The 18,119-nt window shown below is 45.3% G+C and overlaps 1 protein-coding gene across 2 annotated transcripts in view; it reads left to right on the plus strand.

Annotated features, from left to right (window-relative positions):
• The window catches only part of MBP (myelin basic protein), a 979,252-nt gene that overhangs the window by 881,649 nt on the left and 79,484 nt on the right, over positions 1-18,119 (plus strand). The window lies entirely within an intron of this gene.

Consider the following 18,119-nt stretch of genomic DNA (forward strand, 5'->3'; position numbering starts at 1 on the left):
CGGGCCGCTCTGGCCAGTAGGTCTTCCTAAGAGCTGGGTTCAGGAAGGTGTCCGATCTGACTTTCCGCTGCCTTATGTCAGGGGCTACGTGAGGGTGATCAGGAGATCCTTCCCATTCAACTCTGGGGCAATCATCCTCGAACTTGGAAAGGTCTCCAGCCTCCTTGGGCGCCCCAATAGATGTCCCGAGTGCCAGGTTGGGGACGACTTCACACTAGAAAAAATGAGGCTTACTTTTTTGAAAGTGCTACTCATTCTTTTGACATGAAAAGGTATGCCAAATATTCGATTTCTGTAAGGATGAGGACTACATACATAAGTTAAACGTGTCTGTGTGGGTGATTGAATGTTTGTGAAATGTATTTATTGTTGTAATTACTTGTACTAAAGGATTCCGTATGGCCAGTGCTGCCTCTGCTAACGTCAACTGAAAGGTTTACACCCTTCCATAACTGTGCTCTTCCCATAACTGTGCTCTGGAGGCAGTCTGCCACTATATGGGGACAGTGGAGCCTGAGGTTGTACCCATTTCATGGAAGGACCCTCGAATACTAGCAGTGGAACCAATCCGCTTTATCCCCCATGACACAAAACACACACTTGGTGTCCTGCCTTCCCCCCGTCACAACGCAAAACTCCCAAATCTGGCAACTATTGCACCGTGAAATACAATGATTTGCCATGAATAACACACTTCAGTTAACAGTTGAAGTCAGGATGCGACACCTTTTTGTACTTGTACTTTATAAACTTGTCCATATATCATCTCAGCTCTAGCTGATACACACGTGATAATGTATGGCCTTAAAGATCGTATCAGACCTTATGCTAAGCATAAGCAAAAATAGTATGATCGCAGCTTTGTTTTCCCCGATTCTGGATAGTAGGCAACAAGAACCTGAATGCAAAATAATGTTAGGCTAAAACTCTCCCCTGGGTTTTGCAACTTTACTTTCATGACTAAAAGAAAAACAACAATAAAAACAATGTATGACACCATCACCTGCTTGTAGTCATTATTTGACAAACAGCTAATTTGTGATTATACATGACCTGATGAATATGTTAAGTCCCATATAAAATCTAACCTTTTTTTTTTATTTGTCAGAACAGCAGACCTAATGGAAATAGATTAGAAATAGACTAGACAGTTTATACAGGGGGTGCTATTTTGTGATTGTTTTAAAATGTCCTTGAAGAAGGAACATATTCCTTACTTAACTATATCTGTTGAAGCGAAAGGGGCCTTTCAGGTAGAGCTATGCCCAGCCAGTTCGCATCACCTCACATTAATACTTGTTGGATTATCACAGATAAAGGTCAATTTCCTCCTCTTTCCTGCTGCATTTAAATGTGCAACAGACAACCATTGAACATTGAACAAGTATTTGCAGGACACCCTGCTGTGTGCAGCTCCTTGTCGAAGGTTGAGTTGTCTGGAAAGGCTCCATGCAGCATGGCTCTGTGCTGAGGGGCAGTAGGACAGGATGCCGGGCAGACACTGCTCACCATGTAGCCATGGTAAAGTCTCACTTTTTTCCCCCAGCAGCAAGTAGGCAGGGATTGGCTGTTTGGGGGCGAGTGGCATGAAAGTTGAATTGAGCTTAAGACAGCCACTTGGCACGAGCCAGCCCGAGCCCCAATTAGCCAGCCCACCTGTACCTTGGGGTCAGCCTGGGAAGAACATTGGTTCTAACACGCCGACCCGTAGATGAAACTGACTCTGAGGAGACTGACTCTGAGGAGACAGTAATGTTGCTTTATAGCAGAATCTGAGCTAGGACTTTAAGACCTAGATTAAAGAATGTTTTGCAAAGGCCAGTTGAGAAACTGACATTGAGGCCATGAGGAAAGAACTTCGGGAACCAGGGGGGCCAGGGACCACCATCCGCTATGCAATGTAATCCTCAGAAGAGATCCATGGTGGACCTTCAAGGTTCTCCAGTCCATCCATATGCTACCAACTTCTATACATTCCTGTTGCTCAGAAACCTTGCCCATATGAATAATCTTACCATGGAAATGGCATCGCTATCACCAAGATTAAAAGACCTCATGTTTGGACTACAAAGTTCACCCTCCAGAAAAGCCCTGCTGCCAGACTGTCTTTGGGAGTGAAAGGATTTTGTTGAGAGCAGGGGTCAAGTCCTAAAAATTGGAGTGGGCGGACTCATGAACAAACGGAATGGGATGTGACGTCGCCAGAAATTAGCATGTCAAGGTGATATATGCACATTTCATTAAATTGGCTTTGCATTACCACCCAAATTGTATAGGACGAATGGTATTTGCCTTTCATAAAATCAACACGCACACAAAACCAAGACAGGATATTTTCTTCCAATAGTGTTTTTGAAAACATTAAAAGGTGTGCATGTTTTAAACTCCAAGAGCCAATACAAATGTTTTCCCTGGGACTTTCAGTACCGAAATGGGACATTTCACCTTTACTTGTTTGTTGTTTTTCATCGTGTTATATAATGCAGCGGTGAAGTGTCCGGCCTATAAACCTGACGACTGCGGTTTGATCTCCAAGGTCAGCTTTAATTCATAAATTCAAAGAGGACATCCAATGTTTCTCTTCTAGCTGGGGGTACTGAGTCCACCCTCTGAATAAAGTGGGTGGTCTCCGTCCCCCGCGTGTACCCTCGACTTCAGCCCTGGTTGAGAGGAAAGTCCCTCTGGACAATGAGAAGACTTCCAACTCACCTTTGTTTTCAGGTCTATTGTAGCAGGTGCAAGCATGTTGAACAAGCCGGGGCTTGTTCAGTAGAAGGCAGTCCGGGTTCGGCACGCTTTCCTATCAGGTGGCTTGCAGATTTTTCACAGGAGCTCATGGAGAAAAGTGAGCCAGAGGAATGTCAACATTCGCCCAGAGAAATGAAACCAGTGTGCGAGCAGCGGCGGACCAGTATGCTCTGCAGACAGCCAACAAGAGAATAAAAGATGGCAGCCCCACATGTTTCAATCTCAGGCCATGAGGCCATGCTATGGCACTCATTGAAAATGGAATCTTCTGGGTGTTGTTTCATAGGCTGACAATGCCAATCTGAAATGTCATTCAAAATGAAAGCCAGAGGAAAGTAACTGGACAATCACAATGTCAACTAGTGGACCTAAAAGGGGCAAGGAGTTTTGGAAAGTGTCAGTCAAGGGTTTGAGGCATAGAGAGCTGGAGATTGTGTGGTGGTGTGGTGAGAGAGGCTAGTGTCAGATAGGAGAAGGAGGAGTGTATGCTAAGAGGTGTGGAGGTGAAGGAGGGTGAGAGAAGCTACAGGAAAGAGGCGTGGAGCCCAACAGCAGGGAAGGTGGAGGTGAAGAATGGGAGGACTGTGGTAAAGTTGAGGCAAAGGAGGTTGAGAGAGGCTATAGGAAGGAGGAAGAAGAGAGGGAACTAGCAGGGCAGTGGGAGGTGGAGAACAAAAGCATGCACATGCCGTGAAGGACAGTGAGAAGAGCTACCAGGAGGAGAAGACGGGAACAAAAGAGGTGGAGGAGGGTGAGAGGAGACATCAGGAGGAGGAGGTGATAGTTAACATAACACACCAGGTGTATTTGTAGAGTGCATGTTTACCACCAGAGGGGCATGTTGGCACTATTGACAGATAACAGATGTTTTATTGTTACCCAACTTATTGGTACTATTGTATCAACCTCGGAAGGATGAAGGGCTGAGTGGACCTGCCAGGATTTGAACCTGTGACCATGAGGTCAGACACAGGATACAGTAGTGGATGCACTAGTCTACATAGCCACTGACCCGGCTAAAGTTAAGACGGTGGAGGCGATAGAGAAAGTTGTGATGAGAAACCTAAAGAGAAGGAGGGGAGGAAAACCTTTGGTGTTGACAAAGAGGGCTGGGGAGAAGTGGAGAAAAGAAAGCCACGTTGGGAGGTCAAGAGATCAAAGCATGGTTGTGTGTCAAGGAGGAAAGAGACCCAGGAGAAAGGGAAGGAGAAAGCTGGCGATAAGGAGGCGGCAGTGCTTCTTCCAGCAGGAAGGAAATTGTCACTTTAAACAGGATATGGTCGCTAGCTCTTACCTTAAAAACACGACTAAAACTGTTCAAGTTCCCTTTTCCAAAAGAAGCAGTTCAAGCCCAAGGAGCACTCCCCGCACACACACTGAAAACCGTACAAAAACGTGAGATGAGAGCAGCGTTCGGAGTGGCTAGGACATTTCAAGGGAAGCGGAGTAGAATAGATTGGAGGTAGAGAGGACGAAGGAGCAGACTTGATGTGAGGGGGAGGAGGTGGGAGAGAAACATCAGGAGGTGGTGGATGGAGAGAAGACATTGCTAAGAGCAGAGCATGGGGGGCCGGAGGAGAGAAACATCAGGCAGATGTGGGAAGTGGAGGTGACTGGACCTAGGACACAGTGACCATTACAGAGCTGCCTCAGAGGGCCTGGACTGGTTGCATCTTAAACTGAGGAGACTGAATTTCAGTGTGGCTACCAGTAGAGACGTTGAGTGCCAAAGGTATTTCAAAGGTATGGTATTTCATTTTCTGCCATTTTTTTTCGGTCTGTATTTATCCATATATTTATGTTTAGGCCTTTTTGTCTGTATTTATCCACATTTATTTGTTGTCATATAAAAATATCATTTTGCAACTGGTATTGTTCTGCATACAGAAAAGAAATGCCAACTCCATGTTTGCAATAGCAACAAATGATTGCTCCTGTGATTGCTGCTGACTTAAGGTACATGCTGTCGGCAATCTGAACCTGAATGCTATTTTTACACAACTTTTACACTCTCCTGCTGCCAATCTGCAATGCGATTAGCCTATCATGCATGATTGACAGCATAGGGAACCAACCAGAAAGACCTGTTTTGTGTTTCTTTCCATGCATGATTGACAGCATAGGGAACCAACCAGAAAGGCCTGTTTTGTGTTTCTTTCCATTTTTATATATAAATACATACAGAAAGCAGATTTATTTCTGTCTTTATTTATATGTAAACATCAGTAAAAACGGAAAGCTGTGAGCCTTACGTTTAAGGGAAAGGAGGAGAGCTTCCATTACTGCCCGCTAAAAAACATATTTTTAGCTTGATATACTAATACGCGACGGTCGGCTGCTAGGCTGACTATTGAAATACTGTTCCGTACACCCCTGATGTAAATGCGTGTAGGGTTTTTCTCGGCATCGCGGTGCTCCAAGACGAAGGGTTCTTGCTACACAAAACACACTGGAGGACATCCCTGCCCAGGCGAGGTGTGTGTAATGCAATTTGAATGCATATCAAGACGCTTATGAGGTGCTTTCTTTCCTAAGAAACGTGCGCAGCAATGGAGCTTGGCTGAGGCAGAGGGCCTGCTCCTCTCTCGCCATGAAAGAACTATGCTTGCACGCGCCATTGAATTTTCAAGGCCCGGAGGCATATGGTTTCCCATTTGCAACCTGATGGAGATTCTAGGAACATGTCATCAGAGGCAATTTACCGTATTACGCTGTTCTTGTATGCATAAGTTTAATAGCGACTTGGAGGGTGGCTTTATTCTGACGCCTGAGCATGCAACCAACATTTTATTTTTTTATTTTCAGCAGGTGCTATGAACTGGGCTGGCATCCTGGCCCTTGAACCTTTTTTCATTTGAGATGGGCCTCGAGCCCACATTGGCTGCCTGGCAAATGAAAATCTGCAGATATTAACCCCCTCGCTACATTCCTCTATGTCCGAGTTTTTTTAAATAATAACTTTATTCAATGGTCATGTATCAAGCACATACAAACTCTATTCCATATCTGGGTACTTGAAATGTTTACAATGAAACAATGACAGTTTAGTTTACACTTGAGCAGTATGAGGACATTCATTACTTCCCGCTTCGAATCCGCAGAAATATAGTGCCTCATTATAACCCTGGCGCTCCCGTAATGAAGGGGGCCGGTACGTGACCGGCCCCCCTTCATTACGGGAGCGCCGATGACGAGATTCCCTTTGCGGGACCCAGTTCAGACGTCTGGTAAAACCAGATGTCTGTTCTGGGTCCCGCGAGGGGAAGAGGAGGTAATAACGGGCCATTCGTAATGTGCCCGTCATTTTGTCCCTCCCCATTCCCATTGAGCCCTATGGGGGCTCATATGGGAATGGGGAATGGACCCTTCAAGGAGGAATTACCGGGTCCTCCAATGTTGGAATGACCCGGTTATTCCTCATTGAAGGAACCCGGTAATGGAGCCCGGTTTGGAGGCAGCCGTGGTGCTAATAGCACCACGGCTGCCTCCAAACTCGTAATGGGCCCATACTCTAAATGGAGCCCAAATGTCTTTAGGGCGGCATGATGAGGGTACAGATAGGACAAATTTCTCTTCACATTCGTTAACATAATTTAGACCATGTAGCCAGTGCTCAAAGTTAGGTGCATTCCTAGATTTCCAACATTTTAAAATACATTTTTTCGCAACTACGCAAGCAACATTGAACAATCTTTCCGTAGCCTCAGGAGTTTTCCCAATGTCTCCAAACAAGTATTTAAGTGGGGTGAGTGAAGGTGGAATGTTCACCATGTCTTCTATAGCCTCGGCTACTCTGCTCCAAAATAGCACAACCAAGGGGCATGACCAGTACATACGGAAGGCATCCATCCGCATGTGGGCTCCTGCACTTCAAGCAGTCACCCATGCAGTCTGGGGTGAATCTAGCCCTCTTGGCCGGAGTATAATGTAATTGGTTCAATATCTTGAATTGGACCAAGCGCAGCCCTGCATTCAGAAATATTGGCTTAGTCAGTTGGCAGTATTTGCTCACTTTTTCCTCATTTATTGTAATTACCAAGTGTCTTTCCCATGTTTCTTTAATGTTGTGGGTGGGAAGATGTGTTTGTATCTGTATAAACTACACACCGCGCATCATGTATAATCTGTCGACACAATGGCATTAACGCAGTCATGTGACATAGGTTCTGCTGGAAATGAAGGCCATCTTTTCCGGAAGGCGGCTTGCATACGGTGGTATTGGAGCATTTTTAATTGGTCTCCCCTAAAGTGTCAATACATTTGTTTAGGGATACAAATTGCCCATTTGGGTACATATCGGCAATTTTAATTTGTCCTAGAGGATCACATGATTTCGTAAGCATCATATCAAATGTGGGGGAGGTGTCCGGATAATTCCATAGGAGAACCGCCTGGTTATAAGGAGTATCTACCCTTATCTTCCCCAGGATTCTGGCCCATGCGTCAACATTTGGGTTCACTTGGTCAAAGGCACACGAGTCCTTACATCTTTCCCTAAACAAGACTGACCGGATCTCTCTAGGGGGCGCACTGTATCTTTCCAAGAGTATGTGCACCGCTGTGTCCCCAGGCCTGTACCAGTGACCTGCATATTGGGCCTGTGATGTCAAGTAGAACAGCTCAAAATCTGGTGCTACTAGTCCCCCATATTGGTATGGTTCCGATAGTTTTTGCTAGCTAATTCTTGCTACCCCGGTTCCCCAAACAAATGTGGAAGCCAGCGATTGTAGTCTATTGAAGAATGCACGCCCAGGCCATAGGGGGACATTCCCGAAAAAATACAGTACTCCGAGAGAACTATCATCTTCAGTAGAGCTACTCGCCGATATAGTGAAATCGTGAGTTTTTTTCACAGACAAGCATTTGATAGACAGTTGTTGCAAATAGGATTCGTAGTTGTCTGTGTATAGCGATTGCCGGCTGCCCAACACCATGATGCCCAGGTATCGGAAGTGTGTTGACGACCATTTGAACCCCCTGAGTTAAACGGCTGAACTGGGGAAGGCGTGATGGGAAACAGCTCTGACTTACTGTTGTTTATTCTATATCCAGAGTACCTTGAATATATATGAATATCGTTCATTATTGGAGCAAGATTGTGTCCAGGTCACGTACGTATAATAAGGTGTTGTCAGCGTATAAAGAGATTATCTGGGGTGGCCCGTTTATTATTATTGCCCGATATACGTGTAACATTCTGACCAATGCTACCATTGGCTCCATAGTAACAGCAAACAATAACGGGGGCAGGGGACACCTAGCGCCCCGCGGGTGGCTCAGAATGTTTTACCCAGCAGTCTGTAAAGGGGCCCCAAAACATCATACTGAAATGGATCCTCACGTCCCCAGACCCCTTCAGCAGGCCCTGGCTGTGAAGCCGCTAGGTATTGCTTATTGTGTGACCACTTTAACAAATGAGTTTGGAGGGTTCCTAATCATTGCATCGACTGCCAAACCATCGAATGCCATACCATTGAAAAACAAAAGCATCTAATGCATTTAAAAAAAAGAAATTTAATGGGGGCGTTCCCCCCAAGCGTCCTTTTTTAACCTTCAAACCCCATTATAATTAAACTAAACCCTTTACCTTTTAAAAAAATGTATTCAATGCTTTTTTTTCAAAGCATTTTTTTCAATGGTATGGCATTCGACGGTTTGGCAGTCGATGCAATGACCAGATTCTGTTTGGAGGTACAGAAGAATGGAAATCTTTAAATACAAATCGACTGGAAAATGATAAACACATTAGCCCAAAAAGCACCATAATGTCCGATGCAATGCTTTAAATGTGTAAATAACTTAGTACCGTTTTGGTCTCCCTATATATCAATACAATGGGCCTCATTACGACCCTGGCGCTAAGGGATTGCCGGTACCAGTAAGGGTACCCGTACCGGTAATCCCTTAGCGCCTGATTACGAGGTCCCTTTGCGGGTGGCACTTTAACGCCTGCTTTTAGCAGGCGTTAAAAAACCAACCCGAAAAGGGACCTTGGCGAGAAGTACGGTGCCGCAATTTGCGGCACCGTACTTAGCGCCTTCCCCATTTCCATTGAGCCCAATGGGGCAAAAATGGGAATGGGGAAGGGCCATGGAGGAAGGGGGAATTACTGCCCCGCCAACCTTGTAATGGGGTGGTAATTCCCCCTTTCTCCATGGCGGAGTCGGTAAGTTACCGGCATGGACCATGGTGCTATTAGCACCATGGTTCAACGCCAGGGTCGTAATGAGGGCCAATGACTTCTGTCCATCACAGTGTTCGTTCTATTTACCCAAACTGCAACCAACGCATGCAACCACCCACCCTAACCCCATCCATGGGATCCCCCTCCCCCACGCATCCGCTTGCCCAAGCCTAGTGTGGGTAGATGCCATCACCCAAACTCCGTTCATCCAAGCCAATCAGCCACCTGCATACGCCTGCATTTTTCCAATCTACATTTTGCAAATACATATAATTACTGCTTTATTGTATATGGCTTTCACTGGGAGTCATTACCGCTATAGGTGTTTCTGAATGCTGTATTCTCCTGCACCAAAGTTAAAGCCATTCCACTGGTGTGTATCAGAACAGTAATTAGTTATTCCCCCTGTCGTCTCCGAGTCACCTCTAGACAACAGTTGAGTGTGGCAATGCTCCATGACACAGCGACAACCGGAAGTCTGTCACCGTAGCACACCAACAGCTCCGTTACTCTTGGGCAGCATCACCACCAGGCTTGGCAGCGGGCATGTCAATGGGCCTCATTACGACTCAGGCGGTAAGGGGTTTACGGCGGCGTAAACAGCGCCGACCCTTATCGCCTGATTCCGAGGTCCCTTAGCGCCATGGAAGTTTTAACACCTGCTTTTAGCAGGTGTTAAAATCCATGGCGCTAAGGGACCTTGATGTTAATTACACCAGCGTAATTTACGGTGGCGTAATTAACGCCTTCCCCACTCCCATTATGCCCTATGGGGCAAAAATGGGAATGGGGAAGGGTAAATGGGGATTGGGGACTTACCGCCCCGCCAACCTCGGAATGGGGCGGTAAGTCCGCCAACCACCATGGCGTAAACATAGTTTACGCCATGGTGGTAAAGGTACGACCCAGGCGGTAACTTACCGCCTGGGTCGTAATGAGGCCCAATGTGATAGGCTGATTGTGCTGCATAGCGCTGCTGCTCGGCAATACAGGAGTTGCATGACTATCACTGTGACAAACCTGCATCCCACACTTGTTCGCGGTACCAGACGATAGGGGTATGCTCAGGTAGGTGGGTGGCCGGTGGCCGGACACTTGATATTGTTTTATATTGGGTAGGGTGGAGGACACACAAGGAGGGTGACAGGAAGGTGGGAATCGTCTGGTGTTGGGGGTGCCAGAGGGAGGCGGCGAGCAGTGCCGGCCTTAGCTGCGGCAGTGCCCCGGCCAGTTTAAGAAACATTTGGCAACCGCCCCCCCCCCCCGCGTGGTCTTTCGCAATGCGGGAGCGTGCAAGTTTTTGGTTTAACTTCCGGCGCCTGAGCAGGAAGTTAATCACTAGAATAGGGCGCTCATGCAGAAGCAGGAGGAAAACCGCCTCACTCCTGCATCAGAGCCGGGAGGTAATCATCTCAATAGGGTGCTGATGATTTTCCATCAGCACCCTAATGTTATTAAATGCATTAATTTAATAATGCTGCGGTCGCTTTTCATAACAATAGGGCGCCTGCCGCGCCTTCTCCCACCATGCCAGCTCGGGGGAGCCCTTGAAAGACTACCCCGAGCTGGCGTGATGGGGGTTAATGGCTCCCCGGGTGGTCACCTGGCCCTGCCCGCCCTGCACTAAGGCCGGACCTGGCGGGGAGCGTGCCTTGTAAAGGGGTGGTAGTGGTGTCTGCTCGGGTGGACCTTCTGGCGCATGGGTGCCTAACTGCATCACTGCTACCCCTGTAGACACACATGCAGATTTCTGCAGTGTACCATTCACTTAATACACCGGCAACTCTTAAGCCACTTGGGCTGCTTATAAAGCAAGAAAATCTGCACGCCTTGGGCCATCTCGAAATTGGCCACTTCCATTTTTGAGATTTCCAGCACAGTGTCTACTTTTAATTGGCTCTTACCGCAAATATTTTTAAAACGGATCACCCAAACTCAAGATATTCTTTTTTTAAAGAAACCTTTTTATGTCTATCTTCGCACATGCGCAGTAGCTCCGTAATGACCAATACACACATCGAGGATGAGGTATGCCCTCACAAACGTACATATCATCCACAATAACCAGCGCAGAACAAACGTATGCAAATAATGTATGCACAGAGCAGACGTGAATGAAAGTTTGGACGCGCGCCATAAGCGGGATAACAGGGAGCAGAGTAGCAACTTTTTTTATTTTTTTTTAAATGTGCTTATTATTTTATTTAAATTTTGGTTTAGCGCTTTCCCTACACGTAGGGTGTCAGAATCCCTTACAAAATGTGCATATTTATTCAGACATGCGCTGTAATAGCAAATATGCACACCCTATGCCAAATAATAGGGAGCGCAATCGCCACAGACCTACCATACATGCTGAATGATGAGGCAAGTCCACACAGACACCATCACCAGCAAACACGTGTGGAACAAACGGATGCCCCACCGTCCATATGGAATACTAAACACAACAAAATGCAGGAAGAACAGATGCACCAAGAATGTATGGACACACACAGAAAAACAGGCACAAACCTCACACACATGGCATGAGCGCAGAAAACGTGTGTGCTTACTGGTGGCATACAACTGACCCCAAGAGGCTCAAATATCACTCACAACAAAGACGCCCAGGAATCATTGGCCCTCATTACAACACCAGCGCTAAACCATGGCGCTATTAGCACCATGGTTGGTGCCGGTGTTGTAACAAGTCCGCCATGGTGAAATGGGGAAATACCGCCCCATTCCAAGGTTGGTGGGGCGGTATTTCCCCATTTCCCCATGGCCCTTCCCCAGTCCCATTTTTGCCCCATAGGGCTCAATGGGAATGGGGAAGGCGGCAATTACGGTACCGCAAATTGCGGTACCGTAATTGCCTGCGAGGTCCCTTTGCGGGTCCCTACTTTAACGGCTGGTCCAGACCAGCCGTTCAGATCGGGTCCCGCAAAGGGACCTCGTAGTAAGGCGCTAAGTGGTTAACGGCGCCGCAGCCTTTTACGGCGCCATTAACCACTTAGCGCCAGGGTCGTAATCACCCCCATTGTGTTCAGATTGATCAGTGAAAACACCAAATAAAAAAGTGAGGATATTAGTGCGGAAAAAAAGTTTTTACAAAGAGTTCTTGTTACTACCTATGAAAAGGTCAGGTTCATCCACTTACATAAATAAAGCATTTCCCTAATGATGCCAATTGTGACGTCATGTGCGTCAGTGTGAGCAGTGCCTGGTGGGGTGAAAGTTATGCTTGAGTGGCTTACCGCAACCTGCACATTTTGTTTCATGAAGTCCCTGCACTGTACATAACTCATTGAAATGCCCTCTTTTTACAGACTTAACTTAATTTTAACATCCTTAAGTTCTTTTTTTTGCAGTGGAAATTCATGTGTGTCATTATGAACAGCTTATGCCGGGGTCACAAGTTATGATATTGCCCAAGGCATGGCCACGTGTGCCACTAGGCACCCGAAGTTGCCACTGAGCCTGCTTTATGGCCAGGCCCAGTGGACAGTTTACCGCCATGGCCCACTGGCCTTTGACCATAATCTACATTTTAGAGGTTTAAAAAAAAAACATGATGGGTACATTTTCAGTTTTCACGAAACAAAGCGAAGCACTCTAGTTGTCCAAATGCCCGCTCTTTGCAAAGGTATGGTGCAAATCCGTCCAGTGTTTATTTCTGTGGATGGAAGCAAAACTTCTGCATGCTAAAATGAATGGGAAATGTAAGTTTTATGATCCACCCCTACAACATTGTCCTCCCTGAATGGAAGGGGCCAAAATTATCCCAAAAACCTCAAAGGTGCATGTATATGTTTTGGTAAGTTTTGTGCCGATCTGTCAAATGGCACCAAAGTTGCATACATCTCAAAATTGCCTCCTCTTATGGAAACCCCAATTTAACCATAACTCCACGGTCGCTACAGTGGACCCTTTAAAATAAATGTACACTTAAATATATATGCAGTTCCAAGCAAGCTGCAATCGCAGCCCAGTGGTAACAAAACAACTTCAATCTTCGTGTTTAGTTCCTTTATTGGTGTAGCTACAAAGGGTCGCAATAAGCAACAATGTCTTTCACCCCAGCAGGCTTTTTCACTGTTAAAAAAGGTTATCCCTCTGCCATCCTTCTTACATATGACAGCAATTCTACAGCAGGGGTGGTCTTTCCTCTATTTCTATTGCCTATAGACAAACACAACCATCATTTTGGAATGGTTGTTCTGCAAACCGCAAACAGTTACACCATAGTCACTAGATCTTAAAATGTGATGATGCATGTACAAAGTTGAAACATATTTTAGGAAAAAGAATCAACAGTTAATGCACAGTTTAGACAATCATACGGATTAGCTATGCAAACATAATATTTTGTCAGTTTCATCATGCACCTGTTTTCAGTGCCCTTTAGGCCCTATTTTATTTAGCATTCTTTATTTTTGATTTGATTTGTTATGACTAACATTTGGACTTCCAACAGTGTTAATGCCATAGAATGTGTTGGTTGACAAATGGGCCAAATAGCAGGTGGTTTACAAATCCCTTAGGAACTACATAGCCATCGTTTTCTGAGTGAGCTACAATACAGGCAGACTTATCATACATAAGGATATCAAAAACGGCGGGATTCTTCATACACATAGCTCAAAGAAATCCCATTTTCCATGGTCCAAAATTCCATGTAGCAAAAAACCAGTGGGCCGGGTAAATGCCAGTTCCTGCAGTTAAAGAAATGTTTGCGCTCCTAGAGAAGCATTACATCACTTAAGGAACAATTTCAATCAAAAAAAAATATTAGTTTATTAAATTTAATAAACCTTCTTTTTAAAAGCCATTTAACATGACAAAACACTAAAGATCTAGAGCTGATACTTAAAAAAACCTCTGCACTGCACCATACTGCAAATTAATTAACATGATGTTTAAATGATTGTGACTACAATAGCAACTCATCGCACATTATTTTCATGTAAAGTTAAATCTCCCAACAATGGAAAAACGGTACATGGAAAAATCCATGTCCTAATGCTCGACATGTTTCTGTTCCTATGCCAAATAAAGGCAGAACATTCCTCTGGAGCTAAGCTCTAGTCACATAACACCATAATAATATACACATAGTCCTTTAGCAAAATTCTTTTGATTCACAACCAGGGCTTCTTATTGGAAAACGTATGCAATTCCAGCTACAAGAAACCAACATATAAACATAGCCATTAGTGGTAAAGGTTCAGCGGATGGTAAACATATTCACCACCCTTCCACTCTAGAATTTATAATTTACCTCTAAGGGTGATTACTGGTTTTTCATAAGGTCTGCATTTCAATTGTGCCTTATTCGGTGTTCCAAAATACCACCTGCAGAAATATACAAAATGTATATTGAAAAACCATATCCGTTATACAGCCACTACTCATATTATCCACCTAAGCTGACCAAACGCACCATACTGGAGCTACTCACCCCAATTGTGCATATAAAAGCTCACAGGGTCCAGCCGTCTGTACCGTATAAAATCCAGAGTCCCGTATTCCAATGAAGGACCATCTATGTCTTCTATTTGAATGAAAAGGGCTTCCGGTACCTCAAAAACCTGTAAGGAACAACATTTGGATCCCTTAGACCTGTTATCTGCACCACTACAAAAGGTTCAAATACCGAAAGCTGCAGACTATTCTGTAGGGGCTTTCGTGTTTACTTACCCTCCCTAATGTCCAGGTTCACGATGTGCGGGAGCTGCTGGCATTTAAACCTCTCGTGGCTCTTGCTGACAACTATCCAAGGCTTCCTGAGCTCTACTATCTATATAGTTTGTCGGCGCAGGCCCAGGGGGGATCCTTCCTTCACATATATATATGGTTTTGCCTATTGAATTGCTAGATCTATTCCTACTTGGCGGCCCCATTTTCCCATGGTTGCCGTTTTCAATGGACCACATCTGTTGTATAGATATGACTCCCATTTGTGTTCATATTTGTAAGCCATGCTCTGCTCTACGCAAGGATGTAGACGTAACCGCCAATTGTAGCACCTTGTAACGTTTAGCTGAGGTCATGTTTACAATCATGCCCTGTCTAATTTGATCTATGGAATATTGACCATCCTAACCCCAACTGGTTTGGGTCCTTAGACCATGAATAAAAGACAGAAGTTGTAGATGCCAGCCCATGAAGGTCAGCCCCCCACAAGGTTGGTCTTATGCCACTTTTCCCCCTGTCCATTTTGGGGCCGTCCCTTCTCACGCCTGGCTGGATGGCCCAGTCAAACAGATATCTACAAAGCAATCTTCTGCCAGCACCATCCAGAACCCGCCACTTTCCTGTACCGGGCCCCACTGCCTCCTGCGTCCACTATCGATGCCACTTCTCCAAAACCAGACTTAATGTCCGTCATGCAGCGTGACCAGCCTTTAGTGTGTCTGGGTTTAGAGGAAGCAGTCTGGAGCCTGCTGTTCCCCCAATCAATTGCCAGAGAATCCAGAGAATGGAGTATGTAAGTACTGTAATATCAAAGTATATTATTTCAGATCCCACTTACCCAGGTATTGTTTTCATACTATTGGGCCCCTTTCTGGGTCATGATAGTTTAGCGATAAATCCCAGCATGCATACAGTAATGTGGTCTTCAGGGTGGGAGGATAGCGGGCAAACCTGATTATTATTGAATGCATGGGCCCAGTGTGCACAGTCTTGGAGACCTATATGTCCACCACTGGTGATGCTTGACCTTTCTGATCTGCATTAAGAGCACTACTGCCAACAGTTATTGAAATTGTAGGTCACCCGGTATTGAATAAGACGTAGGTTGAGTCCAAAGCCATGCATTATATTCCCCAAACATGGTGTATTTTCACTCAGGATATGCAGCATATAGTAAGTAGATATAGTTTCTAGTCGCAACATACATTCCAATTAAAAACAATTCTTTGAATGATGTTAGAGCCTTAGATTTTCTTATAATTCAATATTTTGAGATAATAATAATTTAGCATTTATATAGCGCTATGAACCCTCAGGCATCTGAGCGCTGCTCATTATTACCCACAGTGTGTGGTGCTCATTTATCGACCTCGGAAGGATGAAAGGCTGAGTTCGGCCCTGCCGGGATTCGAACCTGCGTCAGCTGGCTCTGCACAGATGTCAAAGTGAGCACTTATCGGACCGGATGTCTGCACCAAATCGATACCCAAATATCTACAGGGCATTAGGGATTCTAATTACACGCTCCAAACTAATAACACCCAATGCTTGATTCCACATATTTCCTGAGGTTAAATGATCATTTGCTGAACTGCTGGCAAGGTAACAAACGTTATGCCTTGACAGAACAAGTCCGTGCTTCCTATATTGCATACTAATGAGTGATGCCGCACAACAAATAGCTAAGGATGCACAAAGCTGGCTGGTATGGGTAAATTATGCAGTGGCAATCCCAGAGGTCATCCGTACCAGTAGAAGAATGGAGCGGGGAGAGGCAGGGTGGGGGACCAGGTTGATAGTTACTTATCCCAGGCCAAATACTTTGTGATAGGACACACACCAGCAGTTGAATATGTGACGAGTCTGGCGGTTGCTCACCCCACCTTGCATTTGCATAAGTCGGTGGGTGGGTGGGTGGGTGAGTGGGTGTATATTCATGGCACTGCCATGCAATCCCACCCAGAAGCAAGCAGGACAGTGGTACCTGCCCACCCCTAACCGAGTATGTAGAAGTACGGGGGGGACATTGGCTGTGGCCTTGAGATAGACGACATTTAAAAATAGTGTTTCATAAAATGTACCTAAGTAAGTAAAGTCGGCCTAAAAAACATATTGTGCTGAAAAGTGAGCTTTAAGTGGTTTACAATTAAAGGGGAAGTCAGAAACCAGACAAGGTAGGGGTGGAAATCGGGGAGGAATGAGAGGAGCTCCCCAGTCGCCTATGAAGAAAAATCTTCTAATCTAACAATATAATAAAAGGCAAGATGTATGTTTGTCCTTTTATGTTTATTCGATGGAGTATCTTTGCCTGTTGTCACCGCTAGAGGGAGCTGTTGCCTTAGGATATATAGAGACAATGCTAATTTGCATAGCTTCACCTGTTGTCACCGCTAGAGGGAGCTGTTGCCTTAGGATATATAGTGGTCCTGCTGTGTTAATGAAAACCTGCATTTTGGCATGTAGACTAGTTATTTTATTTTTAAAAAAAAGGCTAAATCCGATTGACCTTAATGGCAAAAACGTTTATTAGAACATGCCAGAGGACAGAAAGCAATGTTTGAAAACTGAAACAGTGATGTGGGATGGGGTAATAAAATATTGCGGTCAGGATGTCAGTAGGCCATTCACCCCGAACAACTATGGAGTGGGCTGTGGGTGGCAGTCTATCCGAGACTCATAACGGCGGCGGACAAATGGTAAAGTTCTTATAAGCACGCCCGCTTGAACCGGAAGTGCAGAAGGAAACGTTCCTGCTTCACTTCTTCGTTACAGGAAAGTTATACAAGGAAAGAAAACATACTATTGCAAGGTTACCTAAATAGCCCACTAATCCATCCAGCAGCCAGCTGACACTCTCAAGACTCTTCCCCCAACAACACTCCAATCACCTGCACATCCAAGACATCATTCTGGTCCCATTGCAACAACATACCTGCATACCCTCAAGTCCCATAATACCACTCCTCCCTCCTTACAGAACAAACAGCAAAACAAACACATATAAATCAGGATCACTAAAAATATCACCCAGCTCAGGCACTGGAAGAAGACATGGACTGACAAACGGAGCTGGTCATTGGGACGGCTTTTGCCGGATCTGAAATCCGGCAGAACATGTTTCCCAGGAACCCGAGAAATATATGTGTACCCATTAATGTAATCGATCTGCTTTTGATGCCGAAACCAGGATTGGTTTACTCACTAGACTACTGGAACGTCTGGTTAGAGCACTTATGGACAGTCCTATCAGGAGTGTACTCTGCAGAAAATATTCAAGTACACTTAAAAGATGTGCACCTGTTTTAATTTGCGTGCAACGTTTAAGGAAATGCTCCTCTTTTCTTTTAATAATGAATCTCCTGAAATGAAAATGTTTTTTTACGGGGGTGGGGCTGAAAAAAATCTCCAGACTCCGCCCCCTCCTCCTCCTCCTCCTCCTCTACCGTGGCTGGTGGGATCCCACAGTTAATCATGTCCATTTCCAGCACTGCTCGCAACTCCCATGCAG

The sequence above is a fragment of the Ambystoma mexicanum genome, chromosome 5q (genome assembly GCF_040938575.1).
Source record: "Ambystoma mexicanum isolate Mex_15411 chromosome 5q, UKY_AmexF1_1, whole genome shotgun sequence".
In the NCBI taxonomy this organism is placed as follows: Eukaryota; Metazoa; Chordata; class Amphibia; order Caudata; family Ambystomatidae; genus Ambystoma; species Ambystoma mexicanum.